Here is a 22,255-nt window from a genome sequence, read left to right as displayed (position 1 = left end):
ATGTATCGGGAGTGACTGTCTGCTCTGTAATAATCTCCTGGCAGCAATAGGTCAGGGAACAATGTTTCCAGCATGGCTGTCTCCCTGTAACACTCATCAAGCAACTGTGTGTCAGGCAACAATGCTAACAGCGCGTCTGTTCCCCTTCGACACTCGTCAGGCAACAATGTGTCGGGCAACAATGTTTCCAGCATGGCTGTCTCCCTGTGACACTCATCAGGCAACAATGTGTTGGGCAACAATGTGTCCAGCATGGCTGTCTCCCTGTGACACTCGTCAGGCAACAATGTGTCGGGCAACAATGTGTCCAGCATGGCTGTCTCCCTGTGACACTCGTCAGGCAACAATGTGTTGGACAACAATGTGTCCAGCATGGCTGTCTCCCTGTGACACTCGTCAGGCAACAATGTGTCGGGCAACAATGTTTCCAGCGTGGCTGTCTCACTGTGGCACTCGTCAGGCAACAATGTGTCGGGCAAAGCAAAACCAAAGGGAATGATGGACGGAGTGTTGAACATTGCAAGCACTCACCCCCAGTCAACTGATCTGGGTTTAATCCATCACCGTTCTTTAGCCCACTCTGCCACCCCAGTTCAGACATGGCCATATGCAAATCAGTCTGACCCTGTGCCTCATGGGAACAGTCCAGCCCGAACTGCCAAGTCATGTCTTCCCTGGACCGGAAACAAGCTTCCTAGGACCGGTTTCTGGCATTTCAGCCGTCTTCAGCCAGGCTTGCTTGAATCCAGTGGCAAAGTGAGCAAGGGACTCACGTCTGAGCATACCCTGCCAACTTATGGCGAGCAAAGCAAAACCAAAGGGAATGATGGACGGAGTGTTGAACATTGCAAGCACTCACCCCTAGTCAACTGATCTGGGTTTAATCCATCACCGTTCTTTAGCCCACTCTGCCACCCCAGTTCAGACATGGCCATATGCAAATCAGTCTGACCCTGTGCCTCATGGGAACAGTCCAGCCCGAACTGCCAAGTCATGTCTTCCCTGGACCGGAAACAAGCTTCCTAGGACCGGTTTCTGGCATTTCAGCCGTCTTCAGCCAGGCTTGCTTGAATCCAGTGGCAAAGTGAGCAAGGGACTCACGTCTGAGCATACCCTGCCAACTTATGGCGAGCATAGCAAAACCAAAGGGAATGATGGACGGAGTGTTGAACAATGTGTCGGGCAACAATGTTTCTAGCGCGGCCGCTTCCCTGTGGCACTCGTCGGGCAACAATAGGTCGGGCAACAATGTTTCTAGCGCACCGCTTCCCTGTGGCACTCGTCGGGCAACAATAGGTCGGGCAACAATGTTTCCAGCATGGCTGTCTTCTTGTTACACTGGTCCAGCAACAGTGTGTCGGGCAATAGTGTTTCCAGCGTGGCTGACTCCCTGTGATACTCTTCAGGCAACAATGTGTCAGCCAACAATGTTTCCAGCGCGGCTGTCTCCCTGTGGCACTCGTCGGGCAACAATGTGTTGGACAACAATGTTTCCAGCGCGGCTGTCTCCCTGTGGCACTCATCAGGCAACAATGTGTTGGGCAACAATGTCTCCAGCATAGCTATCTTCCTGTGACACTGGTCAGGTAACAATGTGTCGGGCACAAATGTGTCGTGCATGACTGTCTCAATGTTGCACTCGTCAGGCAACAATGTGTCGGGCAACAATGTTTCCAGCATGGCTGTCTCCCTGTAACACTCATCAGGCAACAATGTTTCCAGTATGGCTGTCTCCCTGTGACACTAGTCAGGCAACAGTGTGTCGGGCAACAATGTATCTGGCAACAATGTGTCCTGCGTGTCTGTCTCCCTGTGACACTCGTTAGGCAAGTGTCCTACATGACTGAATGCCTTGTAATAATTTGTATGTGGTGTGACTAGCTGCCCTGTGACACTCATCTGGCAACAATGTATCTGGCAACAATGTGTCATACGTGACTGTCTCGTAATAATCATCTGGCAACAATGTATGTGGCATGTCTCTGCTGGTATCAATCATTTGTCAACAATCTGTCTTACATGACTATCACCTGGAAGTAAGGCGCCTGGTGTGAGGACCGTCCTCTGGTAACAATCTATCTGCTGTGACTCTCTGCCCTGTGACAAGCATCACGGGGCACAGTGCCCGGCAGTGGAGAGTCAGCCTGTATTGATGAACCTGTCCAATGCACAGCTCAGAGGAGAGGTGTGGATAAGGCGCCACAATGACATGTTCATCAGCTTTGGGTCCATTCAGCAATAGTTTGAGGGTTCATGTTACAGTCCTTACAGAAATAGATTATACCGAAGAAAACCTGCTCTTAGGGAATTAGACAGGATACAGCAAGAATTTGTTGTAATCCGTTGTCCAGAAAAAATACTTTTTTCTAGAGACCCCTTACCCTTCAGGGTTGCCCCTAGGTGGCATGCTTCATCATTGGGGTTCCTCTAAATCCTCTACAGATTGAGGCGTGCTGCGACTTACGTACAAGCACTTTTTATTGTAGACTATGTGTGGTGCAGTAATGTGGAGTGGAAAGGGAAAGAAAATTTAAAAATACCAAAAGGAGCTGGCCACTCTTTTATTCCCACCCCTAGTTGGTATGGTTAAAAATCAGGGGTTGTTTACTGAGAAGAAAACTGACCTTAATGAGTCTGGTTTTCTCAGTAATGTGTTTCTGTCAACATGTTTCGCCCTGTTTCCCTAATAGCGCTTCATCAGGACTCCACGAGGTCCAGCCCATGTGTGCAGTCTTTAGGGAGAGAAGTAGGTTCATGTACCAGAGGGGGCTTTTGCGAAAGTGTGACTACAAGCCCCTCTACTCCTGGCTTTGACCATGATGCAATAATATAGCATCTACAGAAACACGGATTAATCACTAGAATCATATGTATACAGTGTGCATTAGGTGTGCATGGTTTGTGTCCTTATTACAGGATTCACTAGGAGTGGTACACACGGGGCTGGACCCCGTGGAGTCCTGATGAAGAGCTATTAGGGGAACAGGTCGAAACAGGTTGACAAAAACACATTACTGAGACAACCAGACTCATTAAGGTCAGGTTTCTTCTCAGTAAATGACCTCTGATTTTTTAACCATGCCAACTAGAGGTGGGAATAAAAGAGTGGCGAACTAGTTGAGTATTTTTAGATTTTCTTTCTCTTTCCACTTCACATCACTACACTACACATAGTCCACAATAAAAAGTGCTCCTACGTAATTCGCAAGTCGCAGCATGCCTCAATCCATTGAGGATTGAGAGGAACCCCAATGATGAAGCATGCCACCTAGGGGCAACCCTGGAGGGTAAGGAGTCTCTAGAAAAAAAGTATTTTTTCTAGACCAGGAATTACATCGAATTCTTGCTGTATCCTATCTAATTCCCTAAGGGCGCGTTCTCTTCGATATACTCAATTTTTGTCTAACTATGTAACTGTCAGGAGGATAAACCTAGCCTCCACCTCTGCCTCCCTCTGTACTGTGGTAACAGTCCTTACCAACCCAATGTGGGTCTTAATTGCTTTTATTTAAAAGCCATGTATATAAACAAACTATCCATGCAGGACGCACACACCACAGATATGACAGACAGACGGACGGATGTTCAAATAGTTGATCAGTGGGTGCTTCTGCGCTGCTGAAGGATCTCTCAGAGCGGAATCAAATGCTTGAATGGTTTACTTAGAGGAAATGTAGCACCATTCATTGGGGGAAGTTTAACACAACCCTAGTACAGGCAGGAGAGTAGCCAGGGCGTGATGCGCCCGCATTCAAGAAAGGAAATGAACCCACTGGCTGATTTCTGAATGATAAAATACAGCAATATTTTGGGTTCAGTGTGCTGCTCGGGCCCCGGTGCCACTGCACCAGTTGCCCCATAAGAAGCTACACACCCAATTACCATTCTCAGGAACAGGAGGGAGGAGACCCCACATGGCTGTAGAACGGAGTAAACCTTCACGGAACAGGGCTAGACAAGAGTCCAGAAGAGCTGCATGGTCCATGGGATCAGTCGCAACCTGGCTCTAGAACTGAAGCGGACTATCGAAAGAGGGCTGGACATGAGTCCAGAGCAACGGTATCCTTCACGTGACCAGACTGTACCTGGCTCCAGAACCGAAGCGGACTATCGAAAGAGGGCTGGACATGAGTCCAGAGCAACGTTATCCTTCACGTGACCAGACTGTACCTGGCTCTAGAACCGAAGCAGCCTTAATGAGTCCAGACTGAGCTAACACTAGAACCAACGCAGCCTTTGTGTCGGAAATAGACTGCACCTAGCTCTAGAACAGTAGTAGCCTCCATGGGACCAGACTGTGATTGCCGCTAGAACAGAAGCGGCCTCCATACTATCAAAGTGAGCCTGGTTCTAGAAGTGAAGCAGTCTCAATGGGACAAGGCCGAACCTGGTCCTAGAGCAGCAGCAGCCATCACAGGACGAGGCCTAAAGGGGTGCTAGAACACAGGCAGCCCCCGAGGGACCGGAGAGGCTGCTCCTAGAGGAGAAGCAGCCATCCACAGGACGAGGCCAAACCTGGCCCTGGAGCAGAAGGAGCCATCACAGGACGAGGCCTAAAGGGGTGCTAGACACACAGGCAGCCCCTAGAGGAGAAGCTGCCAACCACAGGACGAGGCCGAACCTGGCCCTGGAGCAGAAGCAGCCATCACAGGACGAGGCCAAACCTGGCCCTGGAGCAGAAGCAGCCATCACAGGAGAAGACCGAACCTGGTGCCAGGGCACAGGCAGCCCCCGAGGGACCGGAGAGGCTGGAACTGAAGCAGAAGCAGCCATCACAGGACAAGGCCGAACCTGGCCCAGAAGCAGCCATCACATGACGAGGCCGAACCTGGCCCAGAAGCAGCCATCACAGGACGATGCCGAACCTGGTGTGAGAAGACAGGCTGCCCCCGAGGGACCGGAGAGGCTGGCCCAGGAGCAGAAACAGCCATCACAGGACAAGACCGAACCTGGTGCTAGAGCACAGGCAGCCCCCGAGGGACTGGAGAGGCTGGCCCTGGAGCAGAAGCAGCCATCACAGGACAAGACCGAACCTGGTGCTAGAGCAGAAGCAGCCATCACAGGACAAGAGCGCACCTGGTGCCAGGGCACAGGCAGCCTCCGAGGCACCGGAGAGGATGGCCCTGGAGCAGAAGCAGCCATCACAGGACGAGGCCGAACCTGGTGCGAGAGCACAGGCGGCCCCCGAGGGACCAGAGAGGCTGGCCCTGGAGCAGAAGCAGCCATCACAGGGCAAGACCGAACCTGGTGCCAAAGCAGAAGCAGCCATCACAGGACAAGACCGAACCTGGTGCTAGAGCACAGGCGGCCCCCGAGGGACCAGAGAGGCTGGCCCAGGAGCAGCCATCACAGGACGAGGCCGAACCTGGCGCTGGAGCAGAAGCAGCCATCACAGGACAAGAGCGAACCTGCTGCTAGAGCAGAAGCAGCCATCACAGGACAAGACCGAACCTGGTGCTAGAGCACAGGCAGCCCCCGAGGGACCGGAGAGGATAGCCCTGGAGCAGAAGCAGCCATCACAGGACGAGGCCGAACCTGGTGCAAGAGCACAGGTGGCCCCCGAGGGACCAGAGAGGCTGGCCCTGGAGCAGAAGCAGCCATCACAGGACAAGGCCGAACCTGGCCCTAGAGCAGAAGCAGCCATCACAGGACGAGGCCGAACCTGGCCCTGGAGCAGAAGCAGCCATCACAGGACAAGACCGATCCTGGTGCTAGAGCAGAAGCAGCCATCACAGGACAAGACCGAACCTGGTGCTAGAGCACAGGCAGCCCCCAAGGGACCAGAGAGGCTGGCCCAGGAGCAGCCATCACAGGACAAGGCCGAACCTGGCCCTGGAGCAGAAGCAGCCATCACAGGACAAGGCCGAACCTGGCCCTGGAGCAGAAGCAGCCATCACAGGACAAGAGCGAACCTGCTGCTAGAGCAGAAGCAGCCATCACAGGACAAGACCGAACCTGGTGCAAGAGCACAGGCGGCCCCCGAGGGACCAGAGAGGCTGGCCCTGGAGCAGAAGCAGCCATCACAGGACAAGGCCGAACCTGGCCCTAGAGCAGAAGCAGCCATCACAGGACGAGGCCGAACCTAGCCCTGGAGCAGAAGCAGCCATCACAGGACAAGACCGATCCTGGTGCTAGAGCACAGGCAGCCCCCGAGGGACCAGAGAGGCTGGCCCTGGAGCAGAAGCAGCCATCACAGGATGAGGCAAAACCTGGCGCTGGAGCAGAAGCAGCCATCACAGGACAAGAGCGAACCTGGTGCTAGAGCAGAAGCAGCCATCACAGGACAAGACCGAACCTGGTGCTAGAGCACAGGCAGCCCCCAAGGGACCAGAGAGGCTGGCCCAGGAGCAGCCATCACAGGACAAGGCCGAACCTGGCCCTGGAGCAGAAGCAGCCATCACAGGACAAGAGCGAACCTGGCCCTGGAGCAGAAGCAGCCCCCGGTGGCCCAGGAGGAGCTTGCTTTGGCCACATTACCCTGCAGGCCACTAATCTCATTGTGGCCCCACAGGACGCTCCCCAGCCGTCTCCTCCCAGGCACTCTGCCTGTCCCAATATTTGCCCACCCCCCTGGGTCCTGGGCACACAGACTCTCGCGGGGTATTGGGTGTCAGGGCCTCGGAGTCCTCCAGCAGCAGGGAGGCCTCCGTGGCACAGACACATGGCTTCACTTCAGCTGCAGCTCTCAGCCAACTGTGGAATGTGTTCTTTCCATGAGAAGAGAACGTGAGACCCTCACAAGGGAAGAGGGGGCGGGGGGGGGGGGTGTTAAGGCTCTGCAACTGTTTCAAAGCTGGCTAGCTGAGGCAGTCTGTGCAAAGAAAGATTCTGCATCTCTCGGGACCCTGGCCCAGAACCCCCCCCCCCCCCCCCTACACACACACAATCCCGGGGCCCGCATCTTTCTCCCTGGGCCCCATTCACTAGAAATGCTTTTCCCGCATCACACGCACATTTCCGGCCCAAGGACTATTTTATAATGGCATATCTGCCAACTTGAACACACATCTCACGGTGAGAGGAGGGGGCGGGGTGCTAGAGGGGCGGGGCCTCGTGCTGAGAAGTACTCAAGAAGCACTTTTGAACCCCACCCTGCCCCCAAAACCCCTCCTCCCAAAAGAATATAAAGCTTGCTGGTGCTGCCCCTCAATGGACGCTGGCAGTTCAAAGCCTCGGAAGCGAGCTAGAAAAGCACTATACACAGTAGTTTTCAGCTCGTCCTCCCTGCCACCGTGTGATATCGGCTCCTCACCTGTGACCGTGTGATGGGAGCCGATATCGTGTGTCACACGGTGGCACCGTGTGAGTTGGCAGGTATGCAATGGACCGCCCAGACTCCACGCGTGCATGCACGCTTGTGGGTTACTGTCTCCCACCCCCCCCCACCATGAGATGCTGCAGCGAGGATCAAATTAATTCTGTGGCAGAAATAACAAATAAGGTGGCAGAATAGAACACATTCTGTGGAAGAAAGACTTCGCTGGCCATGTTGTCTCGCTAGCACGCATTAAAGCGCAGTAGACTAGAGTTACGGCTCATTCGTGCCAGTTCAGCGCCAGCCTATAGTACTCACAACCCACAGATGACTGGCCAACATGTGCAGATAGGCTGTCACCAAAGTCAGCCGCTCAAGCAATCCATCAAGGATTCGTAAAGCGGTGCAAATCACCCGTGAGGGTTTCGAGGCGCTGGAGTTGCTGCTGCTGTGTATGCTAGTCCTTCGTTGTGCACGGCTCAGTATGCCTGGGTCAGCATCCCGAACTGACCTCTCTTCTGGATCGGGAGCAAGTGTAGCTTCTTGAGGTGGGGCCTGATGTGGGTTTGTCGAGGGTGAGTCAGACCGCTGTGTTTTGTATTGTCGGTAGTCTCCTCATGAGGCCTGCGGTGATCCCTACGCAGAGCACGTTTCCGTAGTCCAGCCTGCTGGTGACGAGGGCCCGCGTGACGGTCCTTCTGGTGTTGACTGGCAGCCACCTGAAGATCTTACGCAGCATGTGTAGGGTGTGGAAACAGGCCGACGAGGCTGCATTTACCTGTTTCTTCATGGATAGCTTGCTGTCCAAGATGAAGCCGAGGTTGCTGGCGAGGTCGGTCGGCGAGGGGGATGGGCCGAGTTCAGCAGGCCTCCATGTGCGGTTCTATGGAAACGTGTTGGTCCCAAAGAGGAGGGCTTCGGTCTTGTCCTTGTTGCGCTCGAGACAGTTGTCCTTCGTCCATTCTGCGACAACCTACGATGCTTTTCTAAGCAGCGTTTGATCTGATTAAACTAGCAACTATTTTTAAAATCTCCAAATTATGCAGCAGATGGTTTCTTATGTGGAAAATCTATAATTATGTGGAAATGCAGCAGAGTCGCATAATTCAAGTGGCTCAGCTCTGGGACTCCTGAGACTAGAGAGATTTTTCTCCCTGGGCCTCTTACACCCCAGGGCTCAAGAGCCTTTCCAAGCTGTCCACTCATCGCCGGCTAGAAGCCTCAGTGAGAGGCAGAGCTTGCTGTCAGGATTACCACACCTCCACCGACCTTTCGACTGGAATCTTCCTTTGCTTGCGATTATTGCAGCCATAAACCTATTTACTGGAGGCCTTGAGGGCTCACTGGCTCATCCCTGGATTTTCACCCCTGTGAAGGGTCCGCATCACTCCTTCGGGCCACCCGGTATTTCTAGGAGTGTCTGGACCTCACCCAGGCTCAGTCTGGCTTCTAGGACAACCTGGCGGTGCCAGGAGGTATGGTCAGGCAGGGCAGTGTGTGGGCCTGTTTTAAGATCTGGTTTCCTCAGAGGCTAAAACAGCAGCTGAAGTTCGTGCCGCAGAGAGCCTCTCTCAGGCCGGCGCATACTGTGCACCAGGCTGTGACCCGGCTTTCACCGGTGCCTTGGCGCCCAGAGTACAGAGGTTCTAACTCAAAGACGGTGCCCATAACCAGCCAGGAGCTATGGGCCAATGCCACCATGACACTGCAAGGGGCAGGATCACTATGTGACTGGACCAGGGAGTACATATATGTGCGCTCTACAGCACAGGCCCTTCCAAGGGAGTTGGTAAATCCCTGGTTTGTGCATACATGTGCGCTCCACAAGACAGGCCCTTCCAAGGGAGTTGGTAAATCCCTGGTTTGTGCATACATGTGCGCTCCACAAGACAGGCCCTTCCAAGGGAGTTGGTAAATCCCTGGTTTGTGCATACATGTGCGCTCCACAAGACAGGCCTTCCCAAGGGCAGTGACGGCTCCTCCGCTAAGGCGGAGGAGGGTCGCCTCACTGCCAGAAAGCAGCAAAAGAAAGGAAAAAATGAAATGATAATTACGGAATGTTATTATTTTATCCACCTGCAGCGGCAGTTCGTGAGGAGGCAGGGCGGAGCTGCAGGGGAGGAGCGGTAGATACCCCTGTGCATAATGACTGTTTGGTTGGCCCTCTCGGGCTGCCCAAAACAGCCATGTGCGCTTTACCCCTTCTCTATGCAGACTGCATTACTGTAGGGGTGTGCATGTCCCACCACTACAGCCCCGACTGAGCGCCAAGTCACAGCGCTCGGACCAATCACAATGCTGTATTGCTGCGTTGTGATTGGCTTAGGGGTGGGAGCCTAGCTGCCTGCTTACTGTTCCGACCTGGAGACAGACACAGGTGAGCAGGAGAGAAGACCCGGGGGACCCGGCGGCAGCAAGGTAAGTCTTATTATTTTTTTTCTCTATGCACCTGTACCCCACTCCACCCCTCCCCCCACGCAGTGGGGTAGCTGTGGAGGGGGGAAACGAACCACCCCAAGCGGCACAAGATTTGGATGCGGCGTCCGGCCCCCCTCCCCCACCCACTCTTACCGGCAGCAGATGCAAGAATCAGCAGCACCCCCTCAAACCCCCCACCACGCTTACCAGTGACCGTCGCGGCCGCATCACTCGCCAGCACCCCCCCCGCTCTTCGATCAGGCCGCCGTGGGTGGCATACACAGGGGCCGCCACCCATCGCCTAAGGCCTAGCTATGCCACTGCACCCACGCGCCCACCCCTCCTACCCACGAGCCGTGCCTGCCGCCCCTGGTCAAGGACGTGGGTTAATGCCTAGTTGGTACATACATGTGCGCTCTACAGGACAGGCCTTCTCAAGGAAGTGGGTTAATGTCTGGTTTGTACATACATGTGCGCTCTGCAGGACAGGCCCTCCCAAGGAAGTGGATTAATGTCTGGTTTGTACATACATGTGCGCTCTGCAGGACAGGCCCTCCCAAGTGAGTGGATTAATGTCTGGTTTGTACATACATGTGCGCTCTGCAGGACAGGCCCTCCCAAGGGAGTGGATTAATGTCTGGTTTGTACATACATGTGCGCTCTGCAGGACAGGCCCTCCCAAGGAAGTGGATTAATGTCTGGTTTGTACATACATGTACGCTCTGCAGGACAGGCCCTCCCAAGGGAGTGGGCTTATCCCTGGTTTGTACATACAAGAGCTCTCTACAGGACTGGCCTTCCCAGGGAGACGTCTACTGCCTTCACACCTTCCCCCACACACGCCTCTCGGACATTGCCAGACTTCAATGAGGGGCCGAAGAGAACTAATTCCGGGCTCCTCCTGTTCAAACAAGCAATGACAAAGCCAATAGGTCGCACCTTTGGGGGAATCCTTCAACTGCCCGCTGGTTTTTCAGCAGAGGCCTCTTTGACGTCACTGACTGTAAAGTTCAAGTAGGATTCACAGCCAATCAGAAGCAACGGATGCCATATTGGGATCCGCTTTTAACGCTCACGATGAACCCACCCTTTGGCTTGGCTCACGTTCTGTCTAGGATGCTTCAGCCATTTGAAGAATAAATTCTCCAAGTTTGTTTCCATTTCTCATCAGCTTGCTTAGTCGTGGTTTAGTCCGGAGTGGACGTGGGCAGACATAGAAGACTTAGCGCATATGTGTTTGGCCAGCCGTCTCAGGCCGACAAAATCACCCACGCACACTTGGGTTTCTCCAGCCCCGCTGCATCGAGGAGCCGGGCCGGAGACACCCCACAGACCCCACGACCTGAGCGGAGCGTCTTTCGTGCCCACTCGGGCCAGTCCCTGCGCTGCAGCACGGGGATTGGATGGGAGTCTGTCCCAGGGGCTGCTGGGACCAGGAAGAGGCCAGCAGCAGCGATGCGGGAGGCGGCCAGCGGCTTCAGGTATGGTTTTTAATTATTATTAACACGTCCCCCGTGAGCTCCGCCCACCGCGCTCCCCCACAACTCACCGCCCTTTAGAAGGGCGGCCGCCACTGCCTTTGGGTCATCCCGGATAACCGCGTGCTCTTAGGCAGTCCTTGCCTTTGTCCCCAGCGTCTGTGCTTTGGACGTGCCCGACCCCCTTAAATCAGAACCCAGTCTTCACCCCTGTCAAAGACACTTGATGGTCAGAATAAAACTATGTTTAAATGCCTCATCCGGGCATTCAACATTGAATATTTGAAGTGCATTCATACTGTGTACAGTTTATCCCTGTGGGAGCAGATGTGTGGTCCCGTAACATCTGTCAATCAATCAAACATTTATAGAGTGCGGCAAATCACCTGTGAGGGTCTCGAGGCGCTGTGGGACCTTCAGCCACTTGAGGCATTTCAACTAACAGAATGGTGCATTCTGGGAGCTGAAGTTCTATTTTTGCTATGCGTGCATCTCTGTGAAAGGGCCAGCACGGAGACAGCTGCTGGCCCAAGTTCTCCTTGGCTACCACACTCTTCACGTGCTGCCGGAGAGAAGCCTCGTGCTCGGCCCACGGTACCAAGGGGCCGGCGTGATCCTAGCAAGCTATGGGGTGCTTGCACCCCAGCTCAGCCAGCGTGAGCCTCTCCTTGGGACTGAATTTGGGGCCTAGACTATTGTCTCTGTGCCAATGACCCCTTGGAGAAAGGTGGGGACCCTGACGAGGACTGCGCCAGGGAGAGGAGAGAAACAGAAAGAGGGGTCACACCAGTGAAAATTAGGGCGACCCAGGACCATCACTTGTTAAAACTAGCCAGCTCCTCCTTTTAACAGTCGCAGCATTAACTGCACCGAGCAGGAAACGCTTCTCTCATCTCTCTTTCATGGAAGCCTACGGTCAATGGGTGAGCCGGGCAGTGTCCTGCCCCCCACCCACCCCCTCGAAGAATACATGCGGAAATCTTTCACTCGCCTGAGTGCACATTCTTTACGCACAATGTCAGAGTGCAAAGCGCAGACGCTAACGCAGCACTAGGGCTGATAGCGCCTAGAGACAGTTAAGTAATGCACTCAGTCCACTTCTGCTCCCAGCTACCTCTCTTGCCACTCGGGTACTTTATACCTGCCTTTCACCCTGTACAATACTCCACTGCCTTTTGACTAGGTTTGTGCTGTAGAAATACCACATTCAAGCATTCATTCATTCATTCGCACTTGATGGCAAGTTGAGACGTGACCTCCAGTCACTGAGCAGTAAGGTCAATGTTTGCTCTACATCCCAAAATACTTCACTCTAAAAAACAGAAGCAGAGGCCATTAATTCTAAGATTGGAACAGTGACGTCAGCAGGGCACCTCCTTTCACCAAGAGGTGTATATTTTGACAAACGACGCAGTAAACACATCCTGTAATCACGCGCCCGCCCCGGGGTGGATACAGCTTCAGCAGGGCTCCTGCCCACGGCCTGCTAAAACGAGCCCGGGTGGGCGTTTCTAAACTTAAACCTACACATTTAGTGTTTTTAGACACAAACAAACACATTTAGTGAAACGCACTCACTGCCAGGTGGGTATTTTCAGACACAAAAGGTACAGATTTAGTGTTTTTAGGGACAAAGGTCCAGATTTAGTTTAGGGAGGAAGTCGTGCGCTTCCTCCACAGCCTTCTCAGCTGCCCCCCCCCCCTTGCACTGTCCTGGGACAGTTGTGGAGGGGGAGACACCCTCGCCAGCTCTGCGGTTTCTCTTGAAATAGCCCTCAGATGTGGCGCGGCTGGATTCCGCCTCCCTGCAGGTACTTCCTGCCCCTACGGATGCCGCTGGCTTCGAAGACTGCTAGGGGGCGACAAACAGCCCCCTAGATAGAGTCCTTCCGTAATTCATAGGCCAGGTTTGAGTCACTGTGGAAACCAGGGCAGACTTTAGGGCGGTGCGACCGGTGCAGCCACACCTGGCACTGACTTGGATGGGGGGGGCTGTGTTTAAAAATAACTATTGATTTAAAAGCGCGTGAACATCATTGTGGGTCCGTCAGTTTTCAGGCAACAATAAAAATGTCAAGATAGCAGTGGGAATTTATGCTCCTACTGGTGAGAGATCAGAATTTTGTCTGTTGGCGGTTTTGACTCATCATAAGGTAGCACGGAGGGTTAATGTGCCTGCTGCAAAGAACGTGTAACAGGCAGATCACAAAGTGCACATAATGTAAATAGGTCAGTGGGCTACTGCTTTTATCAGAGAGATCCTTTTGTTAGTTGCAGTTTATACGTTAAAATCCTAACGAGTTAACTATGAATAGTGCTATAAAAAAATGAAGTGCATGTTGGCGAGAGGCTATGGAGAGGTGAGGGGCACCGTTGGAGAGTGGTAGTGTTGGAATGCATGGAGAAGGAGGTCATGGGGGGGGTTCCATAAGAGACTGTCTCAACAGGGGCCATCAGCACTAAAGCGGTCCCTGGTGGAAACCCACCGTGGGAGTGGAGAGCCAATAGCATCCCCAGGTGCACCAGGCAAGTGAGCAGGTGTTAGACAGATGGACAAAAAGTGAGAGGTGCCAACCTTAACAGGACCTTTGAGCGCAGCGGTCAGTAGTGTGAGGATCCCGGGCCCATGAACAAGTAGCACGAGGAGCCCGGAGCCCATTGACCAATAGCATGAGGAGGACCATGGACCAATAGCATGAAGAGCCCAGAGCTCATGGTCAAATAGTGCAGGGAGCCCAGGGCCCATCGACCAATAGCATGAGGAGGTCTATGGACCAATAGCATGAAGAGCCCGGGGCTCATGGACAAATTGCATGAGGAGCTAACTCTAGGGGGTGATTGCAACACGTTAACAAACAGCGCGAGGAGTCCGGGGCATAAGGACAGTGTATGTCTAACGTGGGGACACGAAGAGGCAGTGTATGGAGTGTGCGAAGCACGCGACATGGAGCGAGGGCACAGAGCGTTAAGAGCACCAAGAACGTGTAGGGTCATAGGGACATGAAAGGAATAGGGGGTGTGGGCACAGGGAGCGTGGTGCGTGATGGCAGCGCACAGGGAGCATGTGGTGTCTCCACCAACTGACTGGACGTGAAGCACATGGGCAGAGTGCCACGGAACTGGAGAACATGCACAGAGCGTGAGAAGCTTGCGCTACCTTCAGGGACTTGTCTTCAGCTCCCTGGATCGGCCGCACTCATGTGCACATCACATCTAAACCACACAAGCTCTTCAACGCAAGCCGGGTCTGGTGGCTTAGAGGACTAATGCGTCCACTGAAGGGGCCTGTATTCGACCTCCTGAGCCCAGATTCAAATCCCAGTGGGTCCACTCAGCCTTTCATCCATCTGAGGTCGATAAAATGAGCCCCGTTGAGTAACAATAAACATCTGTTATTCAGCCACCGGTCTTTTGGCTTTGGCACTGCTTGTTGTCATGGCTTTTGCAAACCTTTATTGTTAAGGAAGCAGCCGGCCATAATCAATATAAAAGAAAATATATTTAATTGGGTGAAGGCAAGAAGATGTTTTTGGTCCCAAAAAACACACATTGCCATAGTAATGCCTAGTACAGAAGAGAACTACTTTGTGTGCGGATGCGCTCCTTGTGAAAGGGCAGAATGCCATCACTCACAGTCAACTTAACCAATGGCTGAAGTGGACAGAAATACAATGTGAATGACAACAGACCAATGGATGAAGAGGGCTTGCTTATGTCCTCTGTAAGTATATAATACATGAGTTTAGTCAAATCAAAAACCATGGTTAACATCAGACCAAAAAACTGAATTTATAAGAGTGGCCTGAAGCAGACATAGAATTAGACAGGTTATTAATAAACAAAACATGGCTAGCCAATAGGAGAGCCCCCCATCCTATACAAAGCGAGACCAACCAGATATAAAATCATGAGACACCCTCTGTCCACCTATACAGTCTCTCGGCAACAGAATGCAAAGCTAGACTAGTCACACACAACTATTCTTCATACTAACTACCACCACCCCACACCCCTGCTGGGTCCATCTTGTGCAGCCACCTTCTGCGACATAGCCGCCTTCCTCACCGCAAGACGTCTAGGTCTTGAGATCCTGAACGACTCGATCCCAAGGCTTGAAAAACGGTATCATCGATGGAAAAAAAAAAAAAGGAGGGTTCTCTGTACTTTAGAGCTCCTGGAACGAATGTAACTAATCAGAGACCCAACGCGCCCTTGTGACGCAATCCGCAAGAAAACTTCAACACCAGAAGCAACATGGCCGCCTCCAAAGCTCTGTGCCAAGCGTGGCGTGAGCTTCTCCCACCGCCTTCATCAGCTAGCTACCAGAGTGATACAACAAAATCTAGTCCTGCTCCAAACTTATAAGACAAGACATGGAAGGAGCTTAACTTGGGCTTTTTGGAGACCACTGTTCACCTCTCCAGAGACCTTCCCTTGTGAGTAGTCACCAACCTCAAAATACAGAGCATGGCTGTCAACTGCATCACGTCCACCCTAGAGGAGATGCCAAAATGTACAATTCACCCGGTCACCCACAAGGCACACCAAAGCGCCCGCATTCCTCGAAGTCAAAAACAGAATCCTTGCGCACCATCAAATCCTGAGGACCCACTTCAATGGACCGGTCAACTGCACACCAACAGACCAATGGACAGGGAAGAAACACTCGTCAGCTCGCCTCCTCTTCGTGCCGAGGAGGTCTACACACTTATTGCAGAATTTAAGAACCGGTCTGCTTCTTCAGATGTAACGTGCACCAGCAAATGTCTTAGGGTGCCCAACGGGGCTACTTCCGGTGAAGAAAAAAAAAAAACACAGAGACATTCTCTACCCTGAACATAAAGACACCTTTGAGAAACTCTCGTTCTCAACCAAAGCAGAGGAAACAAACCGTGTAGCTGAAGGCAGTGTCTCTGGCGACTGAACTTGCCTTCAAAGATTTAAATTCACACAGCAAAATACCTGGATCCACAGCAGTCACTCAGGTGCCTCGAAGGATGGTGCCGCAGTTTACGCCATCAATGGAAGGTGGGTGATCGGCTGGTCATTAACGCGTTATAGTGGTAGGCATAAGGCGGACCAGGCCTTGGAGCTCTGCGTGTCCTAGCAGTGGGTTGGTTGGGAAGGACCTCTCCAGTGAAGACACAATGTCTTCAAAAGTGTGATCCGGGCGCTTTCTGCAGATTGTGAGGGGTGCTGCTGGTACACAGGCGAGGCCGTGAACTACAGATACCTAGAAGGTCCCTCAAGAAAACTTGCTGAATATTTCGCGTTTTCTGCAGGTCTGGGTCTCCATCCGGTAGGTTAGACACTCCGGCCCCCCTGAAGATATGACTGCCGTTATGGCGACATACTTCAAGCAGAGCAGGCCTGGGGCTACTGATGAGACAAGCATTGGCAAAACCAGTAGATATGGGTGAAGGTATCAACACAGGCAGAGTTAGCACACTCGTATAACAAGGCACTCGTGAGGGACCTGGCAGAGCCAGAACACAAGGGTAAGAGGTGTAAAGTAGTTCCTTTCACAGTTCAAAGTAAGAACTTGAGTTTGAAGGATACACCCAAACAGCCAGTAGCATTAGGTGAGAGATGAAACACCCCTGGGCTAAGCCAAGAGGCAACTGAGAATGTCTCAAGACCATTGGTGAAAGAGGCTTGGCGGAGAAAGCCAATAGTAAAACAAGCATTGGCATAGCCAATAGGTCTCGCTTTTGGGACCTTATAAGTGTTTAGCCGTGCAAAGATTGCCTAACTAAATACTTATAAGGTCCCAAAAGCGAGACCTATTGGCTATGCAAAACGGCCGTGCGGCCGCAAAAGTCATCCCGATCAAACATCAAAGCGGCCGTGCGGCCGTGAAAGTGAAAGTAATTGCGGTAAAGCGCGGCGCGCGCGCCCGCGCTCATGCACTGTAGCTCTATGCTGGCCTGGTAGCACTTTTTGGAGCCCTCTCAATAAGTCTCGCCAGACCAGCGCATGCGCTGGGGCAGGCGAGACCTAAAGAGGTGTACCCTCGCCCGCTCTGTGTAGATGATCAGTCACAGGCCTGTTTGACAGCTGCACTCTCAAAACCCAGACCAATAGAGGGGTCCGGAAGAGCAGCCAAGCCCCGCCCTCTGCACGTGGGAAGATGCCGGAACCGGCAATCACAGTGGCCTCTCTGGACAGGACCAGAGCTCGCTCTGGGGAGCAGATGTCAGCTTCACGGATGTGCTGCTGGAGAGCGCCTCTGGTACAGAGCTTTTTCACCTGGTTTTGGATGTGAGCACCCAAACACAATATCTTGCCCTGGTGAGACCCGGTGCTGTAGCTCCAGAGTCCATCACATCTCGGGGGCGGGGCTTGTTAATGGAAGGGGGTCCTCAGTGGTGATAGCGGGGACAGAAGTCAGTCCACCATCCTTCATTGAGACAGTGTTACGCGGCGCAGGGACGTCCATCGATGCGAACGGCTTTAAGGTACAGCTAAGCATCATGGGTTAACCTGCGCACAGAGCTGAGCACGGCACTGGGAGGTTAAACATGTACAACTGTGCCCCCCAGATACGTTCCTGGGTTCCCCAAGTTTCTTTCTCTGAGGTGTGTTTCTCTCTGGGTACTTGGTTCTCGCATCTTCAACTGGGCAACACAGAGCTTGTATGGAAGGCTTTAATGCTTCCAGCCCAAACAGGGCATTATGGGTAATTTGGCACTTAGACATGGTCATAGCTTTGGTTACTACTTTCAAAAGGTGAATGCATTGAAGAGTGCATGAGAGGAGACCCCAAATGTCAACAACGATGGGGTGAACTTGGACCCCAAAAGTCATCAACAATGGGGTGAGTTTGACTCCCACACCTGGAACAGCTGCTTCGTGAGAAGGAAGCGAGCCTTTACACCTCCTGCCTCCAGCTCTCGTCTGGACAGCAGGGTTTCCACACATCACCAGCCTACCGTGGCAGGTGATGTGGGATTAGGGTTCCCTCGGTTCAGCAGCAGAGACACAGACTGGGTGCAGGGGTAAATGTAGGAAGTTGGCTCGCGGCCCTGATCGGCCACACGAGAGGGGGTGTCCAGATTATTCTAGTGGGTGCAGAACTGCTGAGTGGACTGAACTACAGACCGGCCGCAAACAATACCCTCTGTGCTGGAGGGCAAAGCGGGGACTGCTGACAGCAACAACAACAAAAACAAGCATTGGCAAAACTATAGGCCTCTCCTTTATGGCGTGCTAATGTAGACTTATCGGCAAAAACAGCAATGAATGCTATTGATGTGAATGCTTTTCTATTTATTTTGACATTTAGAGAGGCAGAACAGCATCAGCAGATAAAAAGGCATTAGCAAAGCGAACAGTTCTCACTTGTGAAAAGTTACGAATTCTTGGCTTTGCCAATGCCTATTGGTGATACTGTCCTGTGAAGGGGGCGGGGGGGAATGTGTGAGCAAACAGCATCGCAAAAAAAAAGTTACAAAATGGTGTGATGATACAACAAAAGGTGCTTGTTTTCTCTGGTGCATCTATGCATGATGAAGTATGTGTGTGGCTATCAGTTACAACGAGTAAGAGGAATTATGCAGGCACGATTTGTTTTGTTATTTATTTCCCCGTCCAAAATGGCAGACATCACTTGGATTGGTAAATTAAAAATTGGTGAATTTTTAGCGCAAAATTAAAAAAATACAAAAAAAAAACGACCATGGAGGTGGGGAGCAGCGTACGAGAGAGACAGAGCAACACCGGGAGGCGGGGAGAGAACCATGGGAGGCACAGGGAGAAGCACTTGTGGAAAGAACAGAGTGCTGTGGCAGGGGGCGAAGTGCACAAGACACAAGCATGAATGGAATGGAATGACATTTATAAAGTGCAATGGCTACCCGTAGGTCTCCCAGTGCTGGGGTTGCACATTTTCACTAACTCACACAGGAGGGAGCTGGAAAGCACATGCACTCGGATTAAGTGCTGAATCAGAAAGAAAAAAGTAGTTCCCTAAAAGTGAGTAGTGGATGGACACAAGTCAGCCAAATCAAGAGGATGGTCAAGAGGCTACGCTGAGAGGGAGGGACAAACACAAGATAGGCAAAGAAAGCCGCCAATTAAGAAGCATGCAAATGAGTGACAGGAAAGCTGACAAATTGCCGCTTGCATAGTGGAGTATACCCATGCAAGTGTCACCTCATGCGCACGCCAGGGTCTGGCTCCTATTTTATTGTTTTATTTTTTTTATTTTTTTTTTATTTACTGTTATGAGACGGTGGCCACCAATCTTGCAGCTGTAACTTAAAAAGTTATAATATATCAAGAAGTTTTTGTAAGTGGCCACGCTCCGATGGGATGGTCCTTCCTACATCCACTCTCTCGAAAAGAATAAAAGTTATTTAGATTTTTTTTACACCATGACTGGCTTCACACAATTCAAAGGAAGTTTTCTACTAGTGAAAATCCAAGGGAGAAAGGAAAACAAAGCCGCAGGCAATACCAGCCGAACAAGAGCAGAAAAAGTGAAAGCTTTAAGTGAATACACCAAAACCATCAAGGAAGCAAATAGAAATTTAAGACAAGACAAGCCAAGATTAATCGATGGTCTTGCCACAAAGGCCCAGGAAGCAACAAGCCTCGGAAACTTCAAACAACTATGACTTAACAAGGAAACTTTCTGGCAGATACAGCAAGCCAGAAAGACCTGTTAAGACAAAGCTGGGAGGACAATCATGGGTAACGAAGGCCAACAACGAAGGTGGGTGGAGCATTTTGAAGAACTGCTGAACCAGCCTGTGCCACAGTCCCCTCCAGACATACAGCCAGCAGACAAGGACTTGCCATTCGACTTCAGCTGACCAACCAAGGAAGAAATACGGCAAGCCATCAAACATCTGAGAGGTGAGAAGTCAGGAGGACCCGACAACATTCCCGCTAGGCACTGATGGCAGACATTGAAGCATCAGTAGACCTGCTCTACCCAGTGTATGAAAGGATCTGGGAAGAGGAAAAGGTGCCGTCAGACTAGAAGGAGGGGTATCTGAACAAGATCCCCAAGAAAGGTAACCTCAGTAAGTGCGCAAACCACAGAGGGAGGACTCGTCCATCAACCCTGGCAAAGTGTTCAACAGAGTCATCCTGAACAGACCGAAGGCACAAGTCGATGCTCAGCTGCGGGAACAGCAAGGTGGCTTCTGGAAAGATTGGTCCTCCACAGACCAGACTACAAGACTGCGCATCTTCATTGAGCAGTCGATGGAATGGAACTCACCCCTCCACGTCAACTCCATTGATTATGAGGAGGCTTTCAACAGCGAGGACAGAGAGACCATTTGAAACTCCTCTGCCACTACGGTGTGCCAGGTAAACTTGTAAGAATCACCAGGACTTGTTACGAGGGAATGACCTGCAAGATAGTCCGTGGAGGACAACTCACTGAAGCCTTTGAAGTGCGGACCGGAGTCCGCCAGGGTGGTTTACTCTCGCCTTTTCTCTTCTTGCTGTCCATTGATTGGATCACGAAGACATCCAGTGAACACCTTAGAAGCGGCTCGACAGCCTGGACTTGCCAGATGACCCGGCCCTGCTCTCACATACCCATCTGCAGATGCAAGAGAAGACCAACAAGGTGGCAGCCACATCACCACAACTTGGCCTCAACATCCGCAGGGATAAAACCAAGATCCTGAAGGCTAACATGGACAGTACAACCACAGTCGCTCATGAAGACGGTGGCGTACGGGAGGCAAGGATGAAATTTTGCCTCTTGTAAATGATGCAGGATTGGTACTCAGTGTGCTCCAAACTGGAGTGCGCTGACCGCCTCCACCACTTGCGCTGTTGGCGTTGCGCCTCCCGAACTGCGAAGTTCTGCACATACTGTACGACTGTCCAGACCTTTGTAGGCTCGGAGCAGAGGTGCAGGCGGCGCTGGGCCTAGGCTCCTACTTACCTCTGTGGTCTCCAGCACCACAGTGTTCATACCTGACCTCACAAATGCCCCCAGATGTCTCGGCACGAGCGCAGGTTCCTTGCCACGGCCTTGAAGGTGGTAAAGCTGTGTATCCTCCGGCACTGGCGGTCCTCACATGTACCCACGCATGCAGAATGGCTGATGGAAATGTTGACAATGGTGTCCTATGAGCGGCTCGTATATTCGCTCAACGGTAAACTGGACGCCCACCTGCAGGTCTGGGCCTCACGCCTCGCTGATGATGCGTGATTGGGCAGGGGACCGACGCCCGAGAGCACCCTGGGACTTGGGCTGTGTCCAGGGTGGGCGACGCTGGTACCGTCCCATGGAGGGGTGCTGGGGACCTTAGGCCCCCCCCCCCCCCCACACACACTTTCCTGGCAGTTTCCTTCCTTCTGTCCTTACTCCTTACGTTGGCTCTTATGGAGACCTTCCAAGACTACCGTAGCATACTGCTCGGCTGAGCCCGTGCTCTGCACTGTTTGTGCTGAAAATCTAAAATAAAGACTGGAAAACAAAAGAAGAAAAAAAAAAAAAAAGAAGGAGTGCCAGACTTTGGTAGCATTGTCCAAAAAGAGTCCTGTTATTGCGTGTCCTTCATACAAGGCTTAAGAATCGGTGTCTAAGGGCTGCGCCCACCACAGGGTGGCAGCCCACCGGAGGTTTCTGTACTGTGCCCCAATGCAAGGTTAAAGGCTATGCAGAGCCCAGAGAATAAAAGAATTGAAGGCGCGCATCTTTAACTGCTGGAAGCGAATATACTAGAAGAGCCCACAAATAACCTGACCGACAGCGAACTGCCCTGCAGCCTGCCTTAAACCCTTCCAACTGCCCGCCTCCCTCCCGGCCCCACCTGAATTCCGATCGCGCCCCCTCCCAGCAGGTTGTTGACCGGCCTCACAGCGGCAAACAAACCGGCTTTGTGTGGTAGATGCACCAGCCTGGCGGACAATGCGCTGCGCCGCCTGCGCCAACAGGGCGAGGCCTCCTGGGGCCTGGACACCCAGGCCAGGCCTCACCCTCTGGCATTCCTGCCCGAGGACACCCCCTCTGGAGGCCACAAAGTGTCCCCTCAGGGGCAGGGCACTGCAAACACGACAGCCGCTGCGTGATACACCCCATGTTGTTATGTTACGGGGCATCTGGGCGGGGCACAGTGGTAAAAAAAATACT

The 22,255-nt window shown here is 52.4% G+C and overlaps 1 protein-coding gene across 1 annotated transcript in view; it reads right to left on the bottom strand.

Moving 5' to 3' along the window:
* The window catches only part of PLPP2 (phospholipid phosphatase 2), a 55,668-nt gene that overhangs the window by 14,388 nt on the left and 19,025 nt on the right, over positions 1-22,255 (bottom strand). The window lies entirely within an intron of this gene.

This window comes from Triturus cristatus, chromosome 12 (assembly GCF_964204655.1).
Source record: "Triturus cristatus chromosome 12, aTriCri1.1, whole genome shotgun sequence".
Classification (NCBI taxonomy): Eukaryota; Metazoa; Chordata; class Amphibia; order Caudata; family Salamandridae; genus Triturus; species Triturus cristatus.
Note: the sequence above shows the minus strand (reverse complement) of the source record. Positions and strands in the feature narration are given on the sequence as shown.